We start from the raw sequence: 11276 nt of genomic DNA on the forward strand, positions 1-11276 counted from the left end.
CATCCTCACCCACAATCCATGCACGCTCAGGAAGCTGATTAGCCATCAGCTGTGGAACAATGCTGTTAATCAGGAAGTATGAGTCATGGGCTGAGCTGGGAAATTTGGCACACACGTGCACAATGATCATTTCCGCCTGGCCCACCACTTGCACATTTATGGAGTGGTAATGTTTACGATACCTGTAGATGTGCTCACGTGACTATGGTGGAGCCAGCCCAACATGTGTGCAGTCAATGGCACCAACAACATGGGGGATGTGTCCAAGGGGATAAAAATCTCCCTTCACAGCCGCCAATTCAGGCCCCCTCTGGAAAGGATATATCTGTCCTTGTAGATCATCATAGCGGACAGAACATCAGCCAGCACCATGCTGAACATAGGTAGCAACATCCCACCTGTGCTGGACACCATGTGCTGGAATGATCCAGTGGCAAAAAATTGCAGGCCCCCATCAACTTAGACGTTAGTGTGAAAGCTGTTGGATATGTTCGGTGAGGCTGCATGTGGGGCTCCAACATAGCACAAAGGTTCTGTAGGGTGGCTCTATCCAGACAGAATTTCCAGATGATCTCCTCATTCTCCATGCTTGCCAGCACTGAGAAGGGATGATCCAGATTTGGTCTATTCCTAGATGAGATGAAAGTGGACACATGTCAATGCAATACATCATGAGATGGGCACAACATCTTACGTTTTGACTGACACAACGCCAACAATGACTGTCATCACAATTGAGTTACAGAGCAGCTTACCTGTAGGGACACCTTCTGCAACACTAATCGTACACTTGTCAACTTTCACACAGCAAGTACCTCCAAAACAACCTCGGTCTATGAGAATGCACATAGGGATATGGCCACATTTAGCATGGGCACGCCTGGGACTCTGTCATCCAGCCTATGTGTAAAAATGCAACACTACTGTCTCATACCTAGCTGTTGTACCTGCAACACCTTCAGGCGTAAGTTGAACATGGCACACATCAACAACACAATTACCACAGACTGGGTGTAAGCAACAAGTGTGTGCATGATCCAAGATAAGAAAATGGTGAAATCTGCACATTCTTAATTAAGACATACATCACTGTGATTTTCACTGCACTTTCAAACATTGACATGTGTCCACATTGGAGAGTCCATAACAACACTGTTCTGTGTACATGCCCATCAACATCACAAGTGACATGCGAGGGAGTACATGCCAATGTACAAAATCACCTACACAAACATGGCATGTGTAGTCAGTTGTGTGTTAACTGTGACATTGGCATTGTGTGCACAATGATGTGCCATTAATCATGTGGCCACTGTGCACTGTTGGTGACTGCCCATTGGCCATTTACACAGCATGATGTGTTCATAGGTGCTGTCAAAGTGCGCCGCCATCCACATCCCGGCACTCATATTGATGTATGGCACCCAAATCGCGTCAGCTACCGCCTGGCCCCAGCGGTGTGTCACCACCAATGCCCAGGACACAATTGCGGTAGTAATAGATATATATGAGTCGGCAAATGGCAGTTGGCATGCTCCGCCACCAAAATCCCGGTCACTCATATTGATGTATGGCACCCAAAAAGCGGTAGCTGCCGCCTGGCCCCAGCGGTGTGTCACCGCCAATGTCCAGGACACAATCGCAGCAGTGATAGATATATATGAGTCGCCAAATGGCGGTTGGCATGCTCCGCCACCCAAATCCCGGTCACTCATATTGATGTATGTCACCAAAATTGTGGTAGCTACCGCCTGGCCCCTGTGGTGTGTCACCGCCATGGACCATGCCATTACTGCCAATGGGAGCCGCTATTGTGGTAGCCTAATGCAATTTTGAAAATCGCGGTAAGCATGCTCCGCCACCGTGGAGACAGTCATTGGATGCATTTGAAAAATGCAGACCTGGAACACCAATTGCAGCAGCTTAGAACTAACTGAAACAACCCCAAGGGGCTATATATGTGTGGGAGAGAGCCTCACATTTCCACTGCTCCCACAGCCTGCTGCCTGAGACCCCTCATCTGCCGCTTCCGCCAGGGACTGCTGCCTGAGACCCCTCATCTGCTGCTGCCTCCAGGGACTGCTGTCTGTTACCCCTCACCACCCACTGCCGCTGCTGCTGTCTCATGTCCACAGTGATGGTGAGGACTGAGAAGATCTGGGCCAGTCCCTTCACCAGCGAGGAGCTGGAGGTCCTAGTGGACGAGGTGCTCACACAGTATCCAAGGCTATATGGTGCCCCAAATGTCATGGTAAGTCTTCAACAGTGGGAGTGAGAGTGTAAGGGGGGCACACAAGTAGTTTATCTGATGCAATATATGCCTGAGAGTGTGGGGTTGTGTCATGCACTGCCTAACATGCTGTTTCCAGGGGTAAGGGGTATGTAGCCGATATCACACGTTTCACTGCCTGCACATCAAGATTGGAGGGACATGTATTGTATTGTCAGCATACAGTGACGCAGCAAGTTGGTAATGCAGGAGTAAGGACAGTGATTGCTTAAGTGAATGGCTGTGTGGGTCCCTGTTGTCCATCTCAGTGAGAGCCCACCTGGCCTGCACAGTCACCGCCCAAAATGACAAGGACACATCACTAAATGGAGTGTTACATGTGACTTTTCTCATTACTTTCCATCAATGAGCCATCTCAGTCCTGTAGCTTGCACACGACAGGCCTTGTGAGAAGGGTGTGCGTTTGTGAGATCATGTCCCTCAATGTGACATCCATGACACAGTGGACCATTCACAGGGCAAGGACACTGTGGGCTGTGCAGTGTTGGACACAGTGAGTCTACACCCACACATATGTTGATATGTAATGTATGTCCTGCTCTACCTCTAAAATGGAGAGTAGATGTGGGCAGACTACACATGGCTTTCTGTTCTGGCATCCTGCATGTATATGAGATGGGCAGGTACTGTGTCCACCCTCAAACCTGCATGCATTTACGTGTGCTTCTCCCATGATGATGTTCCATGTGAGAGGCATTCTTGTCTCTGTTATACATATCTGTGGATTTTGGTTGAGTCTGTATCATGCTACTGTCCTGAGAGATTTTGGTACATAACGCTTTGTCACTGATGTTTTCCCCCTCTTGTCTCCCATGCCTGCAGCTCAAAGTACACCAGCGTAAGGCCGCATGGAGGGCCATTTCGAGCAAGGAGCGGACTCTGGGTGTATCAATCTGACGGCGCACCCACTACCACAAGAGGTGGGATGACATCTGCTGGCTGGCAAAGAATGTGGCAGAGATGACACTGGGGCTGCACCCTCGGACTGGCAGGTTGGCACGACGCAGCATGACACCACTAATGACCCGCATCTTGGCCATGACACAGCCGGATGCACGTTTAAAGGAGCATCAGCAGCAAACTAGGGGTGAGTATTCTGGGAAGGGTGACTTTGGCTGTGAGTGGCTGCATGTGTACACAGCCTGTGCAGCACTGGGCTATGTGATTTGGGTAGTGTGATGTAGTGGCTTGTAGGTGGCCTCTGTGCTGGGTTCAGCTGTCATGCATATGCCCTACCTGTACTTCCTAATGTAATTTGAGTACTGGGCATTTCCACAGCATTCTGAGTCATGGGCTTCATGTATCATCTGCATTGGGGTAGTCTGGGAAATCCTATGGAAGGGAACGGCAGTGTGCCCAATCTGAGTTGCTTTCATCAATGCATGCATTGCCTGACCTCAGATTTGTGAGGCTGAGACATCTGACACCAATGTGCAACAGTAGTTGTGCCCCAAAGTACAACATGGTGGATGGCATGGGCTCATGGCCATTGTGGAATGTCATGTTGGAGTCTGTATCTGTGTTGTCCCCTCCTGCTCCATCCAGATCTGACAGTGGCAACATGCTGTATGGTTCATCCTTGCACCCATCAGGCCCTAGGTGTGTTCAAAGCTATTTGTGTGTATGGTTGAAAGGAGCCATCAGCAGGATGTTGTGATGTGTGGTCATCACATGGCTCACTTATGCCTGGTGTCCTTGTTTACACGCACTGTTCGAGTTAAAAAGTTGAGGTTGCACAATGTAATTGCACAGGATGGTGTGCAAAATGTAGACTTCTTCATCTTCAGTGATCCTTTGCTTGCATATGTTTGTTCTGTTGCTGCCACTGAACTGACCCTACTTCTCTCTCTCTCATGCAGCATCTCCCGTGGGCAATGAGGGACAGGGAACGGACACAAGTGGTGAGGCATCAAGCACAACAGCTGCACAGAAGCACAGTGACAGATGTGACAAGTGCCTCGGAGGGGGACAGGAGTCTGCTGGAGGAATCACAGCCAGAGACGCAAAGCTCAACGTCATCTGATGCCAGCGGTGACGCATCCATGTTGGTGGGCACAGGGAATGGGGAATCTGCCTCCTCTTCCACCACACAGCGTACAGTGCCCACCCTCCCAGCCACTTCCTCTAGTGCTGCCCGTGTTCGCACCAGTAAGAAGGGAAGAGTGTCCTTCGCCACAGGCACCGCTGCCCCTGCCCCTGTCCCCCTGCTGCCATCAGTGCTGAGTCTGTGGACCTATTGCACCAGCTGGGTAAACGGCGTTTACTTAGCATGCGTTACTTCGCATGCCATTACTACACGGACGTTAGTACGCATGCGTTGTTACTTAGAAAACCTTTACTACGCAAGTCGGAACAGCGACTTGCGTTGGGGGGGGAAGGTGTTGGATTTAAAATCCAACACTTTCCCTAGTGTCCGCATGGACTGGAGTTGGAATAGTAAATTATACTATTCCAACATCCAGCACCCCCTACTGCAATTCGTTGTTCCGAATTGCGTAGGAAAGGAATGCGAACTAAAAACGCGGTTGTACTAACGACCGTGTAGTAATGGCATGCGTACTAAACGCATGCGAAGTAACGTCGTATATTCCACCAGCTGTGTGTGGGCCAGACAGCTCTCCTCAATGCCTTCATAAACCATGACAAAAAATTGGCACAAGTGGTTGCTTTCATGGAGGGCATACATTCAGACGTGGGTGGGCTACACGGCACTGTCCAGTCATTGTCCTCCGCATTGACGGCAGCCCTTCAAGGGGCACAATCTCAGAGTCCAGCTCCAGTCCCTTTGTCCACCCCCTGCAAGTGGCCACATCTGAAGATAGTGACCATGCACCACAGACCTCAAGTTCATGATACAGCACACGCAGCACACAGCAGCAGCAGCCCAAGCGGTCCAGGGCGCAGACACCATCCCCACACAAAACTAAAGCCACCTCAGAGCGCAAATACAAAAGTCCGTCAGGTGACACCAAGGGTCAAAAAGCTAAGAAACAGACCTCAGGGTCACATGCCTCAGAGGCATCCCTAGCCAAGGACTCTCCGGTCCCAAAAGCATCTTGCAAAGACAAGCAGACAGTTTCCATGCCCACTGAGAAGGTGGTGCCAGCCAAGAGTACACATAAGAAGGGCTCCAAGGCAGATTCACCCACTACCTCGACTCCCATTCAAAGCCCAGTGAAGCAGGGGAAGGAGGGCACTGTAGGGGGAACATCTGGTAAACAAGGGATGGAGGGACAAAGGGAAGGCCAGGCGAAGCGAAGCGTTCCGCTGGATCCAGCACGTCCCCAGAGGGCGGCCCTGATGCAGCTTTGGTGGTGAGTGTGCCTGTTGTGTCCACACCACTTCCTATTAATCCCAAGACAGGGAAGCCATTTAGAGTCCCCAAGAAGTGGAAAGGCACCCCTCCACATTCTCCCACCCACACTGTGTCTCACGTCAGCATGACTCCACCTCCACCTCCACGTGCCACTACACCATATGGACCAAGCAGCCCTCCGGCTTCCCAAGCCACTGATGCCTCTGCCTCAGCTGGGCCTCTCTCCCCTGTCAAGTCCTCTAACTGTCCCCGACTCACAGACAGCTCCCAGTCCACCCGCTAGCCAATTCTGAGTGGTAGTCACCCTCACACACCTGTCACTCCCACAGCGGTGCCTACACTGCCCATTGTTACACCCCTGACTGTGTTGCTGACCATGGCAGGGTACAATCGCACACATTCCCTGTGCAGCTTCTCATGGACTTAATCTGCACTTTGCCCTGCCCACTGCCCTTGTCGTTCACTGCTGTGTACCCTTTGCCTGTGCAGCTTCTCATGGACTTACTCTGCACTTTGTCCTGCCCACTGGCCTTGACGTTCACTGCTGTGTGCCCCTTGCCTGTGCAGATTCTCATTGACTTACTCTGCACTTTGTCCTGCTCACTGGCCTTGTCATTCACTGCTGTGTGCCCCTTGCCTGTGCAGCTTCTCATGGACTTACTCTGCACCTTGGACTGGCAACTGGCCGTGTTGCTCCTTACTGTGTTAAACTATTCCCTGTGCAGCTTCTCATGGACATACTCTGCACCTTGGTCTGGCCACTGGCGTTATTGCTCCTTGCTGTGTTCAACTATTGCCTGTGCAGCTTCTCATGGACAAACTCTGCACTTTGTGATGGCCACTGGCCTTGCTCTTGTCTAATATTGGTGCCTATCTGTGCAATATGTGAATAAAGACAGTTGTTCCTATTGTCTGTTTTGTCTGTGTCCTTACTGAATAAAGTTTTTTCTGTGTGTATATGGTTTACTGTGCCACTTCAACATTGCCAATGGCTTGTCTCACTTTTTCTAGTTTTTACAGGGGTGATAGGGACTTCAGTTCTTCCTGACTCTGATACTTGTGGGTGCAATGATGGTGGTTTTGGATGAAATACTGTTGTCATTATCATTCTTTGTTCATATTCGCGATATTGCACACATGTCAGGTTTGGGGGCACTGCCAGCACAGGATTGCAGGCAGGCTGGCGAGGGTCATCATGTATGTGTTTTCTTCTTTTATGTGTGCCCAGCAGTGTAGGTGTAAAGTCATCTTGTGATGGTCAGTCATCCTAGTCACTTGGCTTGCTTTCAATGTGTGCAGTTGGGTGGTCAAGAAGTGTGCAGTGTGAAGGGGTGACTTTGTTGTGAGTGTTAATGTGTGTGTGCCCCAGCAATGCCAACTACACACATGTGTCACCCAGGAGTAGAGTACCTGTTTGTGTGATTGTTCAGGCCTGTGATTGTGATTGTGTGCACATGTCTGTGTTGTATGTTGTGCACTGTGTTGGTGTGTCCTTGCAGTTCTGGCTGACTCCTACTTGTTGTTTCTGGCAATTGTGAGTATGCAGAGTGTGTGACTGGTAATTCAGTGTTGTGTTTTGTTAATCAGCCATGTGTCTTGATACTGTTTGTGGTGACTGTGTAGACCTGCTGAGCCACACTGACATTGTGTGCGTGTTTTCTCATGCATTGCTGTCACATGGGGCTTTTTTGGCTCCAGTATGGCATGTGGTTTGTGGTGTCATACCATCCCCTATCTGTGCTTCAGATACCTACCCATTGTGAGTCTGCACTCCATCTATTTGTGTATGGTAGACTCTTGCCATGTCCACTACTGACGTGCACAACACTTCACTTTCACGTCTGCTGTCCCCTTGTTTTGCCTGTGTGTGTGCCTCCCCATCACTTCATTTGTAACACTGTGCTTTGAGGTGCAGATCTTTGCCCAGGAGCAATGTGCCACTCAGGACATTTTCCCAATTGGTTATATGTGATTTTCTTGTACTGTTCAGCAGTCATGGTTGCTCATATGCAGTTCAACAGTTTGTGCCGCACAATCCTCTGGTAATGTTGTTTCCACTTTGGTGTCCCAGACTTGTGCATCTGTGGATGTTGGGTTAGGTGTATGTGTGTTTGTTGAGGTACAGCTTGACTTCCAGAGTGTGATGTTGTCAGTATGCTGTTTTGAATGTTGGTGTGGGTGCTCATGGTGTGTCACTCATATCTGTGTGGGACTGGTATATTTTGTGTGCACACACTGCTTGTCATGCATGCAGTGCTGTGAGTGTATGGTGCCTTGTCCTTGCCTGGTGTGCATCCCCTGATGTCCTGCTATGTTTGCTATGTGATTTATTGGCATGTGCAACTGTTGTGTGTTTGATGTGGCTGTGTACTGTGTTTGGGCTGTGTTGTCTCTTGCAGCTGACAGATGCTCTGTGTGTGGTGTTCTATTTGCATGTCAGTGTGTGTGTTTTGTTGGTGTGGTGTGTTTCATATCGATGTGTGTTGCCAGTGTGGTGCACCTTACTTATGTGTCTGTCACATGAACTTAGGTCCAATCTAGTTCCTGTGCTTGTAGAGGTGCGTCCTTGGTGTTTTCTCCTCTCATATTTGGGCTCTCTCTTGTCATTCTTGTGCATGTGCAGGTATGTGGTACACTGTGACACCACGTAGACTTGATGGGTGGTGTGGTATGTCTGTCTGTGTGTTGTTGAAGGCCCATTTCTCCCAGTTTGTGTCCATGATTGTTTTGCGATGGTGCACTTCTTGTTGGTGTTGTGGTATGTTTGTTGTCTGTGCATTGGTCCTGAATGATGGGGTTGTGCAGTCCTGTTCTGTCTGTGCTCCCATTGCCTTTCCACAGTTTGGCTGCACGGGTCATGTCTGGTCTTGTTGTGGTTCTGTGTGTGTTTTGTTGAGTTATGTGTTTAGCTGTGTTTTTGTACAGACAGTGGTTCTGGCATCCCTGTCTGTGTGTGAAGTTTGTGGATACCCCCCAGGGAGTGTGATTGTTTGTCTGTGTCATGACTGGACATTATTGACGCCCTTCTGTGTGTCTGACACTGGTGTTGTATGTTGCAGGTGTGAGGAGGTATGTGTGAATATTCCTACTTGTGTTTGAAAGTCATGGAGTGTTGCAATGGGCCCTGTGTGTTGTGTTGCTGACATACTCCTGTCAAGAAGTTACAGATGTGTGACTTCATACCCTTCCTTTCATCCCTGTGCCTATACATGGGTTGCCTTGCTGTCTCCCTGAGTTGTTGCACCGAGGTGACTGTGGTTTGACTTCTCTCACTGTGCAAGCCATGTGTGATTTGATGGGCTGAGGGTGTTGTTATATGTTCCTTGTCTTGCATGTGATGTACACATGCTTGGTAGTTGGCTCCTTGGCTTTCCATTTGTGTGCACCTCACTTCAGCTTTCCTATATGTTGTGCTCCATTGCTGCTGGCATGTGGTCTGTGGATGTGGCTGTGTGTCAGTGTGGGGTATGTCTGTGTGACTTGGCAGGCTGTGTGTCCAGTGGAGTGTTTGTTCATTTTCTGTGTGTGAGTTCATTTTGTGCTTGGACTCAGTTTTCTTCCAATGTGTGTGGTGTTGTTGTTGTTGTGTGTGGGTTGCCCTTGCCCTGTGCTTCTGTGATGTGTTTTCCTCTGCAGCCACACCTGCTGTGGCTGTCTCCCTTGTTGTTTGGTGTGTGGTGCAGGGTGTGAGTTCACCTGGCTTGTTTTTGTGCATGGGGGAGCACGGGGGCACAGGTGGGGCACATGGCATGTCCCTTCATGTTTAAGGGGGGCCTGGTGTGTGGAGGGTGGAGGTGTGGCCCTATGATCTTTGTTCACTGCCCATGCCTGGCACAGGCCCTGTCTTCTGCCCTACCTTCTGCATTGTACGCATGTTTTCCCTTGTCTTCACCGCTGCGGTGACGTGACCGGGACATTACTTCATGATCGCGGTAGATGGGTGACCTGGATGCGCAGAGGTGATTTGGTTACAGCTAGGACATGTGTGGGTACACTTGTGGATGTGTTCCTGTCCCCACCAGGGTGTCTGGTGTGGACAAGAACCCTATATCAGCCCATGAGTTGTGTGGTGTGGTTGTGTGCGGGATTGTGTGTTTGCGTACCTGCAGCAGCATCCACAACGGTCCATATGTTGCTGGTAATTTATCAGGTACAGCATCGGAAAGACGTGTAGAGCTGGTTCCATTGCGGTCGGGACTGGGTGGAAGGGGCCGGGACTCTGGTTTCGCGCTCCTCTGTCAAGCTTCCGCCGTCTCTGGTTGGGCGGTTTCTCCGCTGCGGTGCGACTGGCTCTTTGGGGCATCCTGATTTGTACAGCGGACCGGACGTCATTCTGCACAGCGGTGAGTCTCCATTGGCTCCCACCACGGCGGTGGCGGGCGCACTTTGATGGCGGTTTGCGTCGCACCGCGGCGGACAGGAAATGGGCTATGTTTGGCCATACTTATATGGCGGCCGTGAGGACCGCTACTGGCATGCGGAAAAAAGCATTTTCCGCCACCGCCAGCCCCGCGGTGGTGCCTCCGCCCGCCATATTAATAGACCCCTTATTGTTTACATATGAGAATATGTGGGTTAAATGGCTATTATATGCACCTGGTACTGTTAATTAGTCATGTAGAAGGAAAATGGGCATAGATTTGATTTGCAAGACGGATTTGTGTGTTCCATTGCCATTTAATCTATTTAGGAATGCCTTAGTATTGTTCCATCTAGGAAATGGGGATAGGGGTTTTATAAATTGGGGGTGATGGGCATTAAAAGGCTATTCCATATACCTGGTACTGTTATTTAGTAATTGGGACTATCTGTGTTCTGCATTGGGGATTATGGGGGCTATGTAATCACTGAATATATTTGGGACTGTATTAGGATTGTTCCAGGTAGGAAAAGGGGATAAGGGGATAAGGATTTTCTACATTGGACATGATGGGCATTAAATGGCTTTGGCATATATCTACCACTGTATTTTTATGATTACTGTAAAGAAAAGATAATAACTACTTTACTCACAGGGGATTATGGGTTTTAAACAGCTGTTGAACACATTTTCAATTATGTTATAATGGTCCTGTTAGGAAAATGGAAATAGATAATGTTTAAATTGTGGTTTAGGGGCATAAACATTTTCGTTAATGATGGGGGTTAAATGGCAGGTAAATAGACCCAGTTCTGTTATTTAGTAAATAATGAAGGTAAGTGGGCAGAGTTGTGTTCTGCATGGGGGATTATGGGTGTTACATGGCCATTGGATATATTTAGGACTGTATTTGGATTGTTCAATGTAGGAAATAGGGTTAGGGATGATGGGTGTTAAAGGGATTTTACATATGAACACATTTTCCCCTATATTATAACAGTCCTGTTAGGAATATGGAAATAGATCATGTTTAAATGGGGCATTCTAGGGGGTGAATGGAAGCTACATAATCTGGACATAATGTAGTGACGTTTGTTGAAGAAATGGGCATAAATACTTTTTTAATGGGGATAATGGAGGTTAAATGGCTAGTACATATACCTGGTAATGTTATTTAGTAAATGTTAAAGGTAAGTGGGCAGAGCTGTGTTTTGCATGGGGATTATGGGTGTTGCATGGTCATTTCATATGTTTGGAAATGTATTTGTATTGCATAAGGTAGGAAGCAGGGATAGGGATTTTCTACATTT

This window comes from Triturus cristatus, chromosome 7 (genome assembly GCF_964204655.1).
Source record: "Triturus cristatus chromosome 7, aTriCri1.1, whole genome shotgun sequence".
Classification (NCBI taxonomy): domain Eukaryota; kingdom Metazoa; phylum Chordata; class Amphibia; order Caudata; family Salamandridae; genus Triturus; species Triturus cristatus.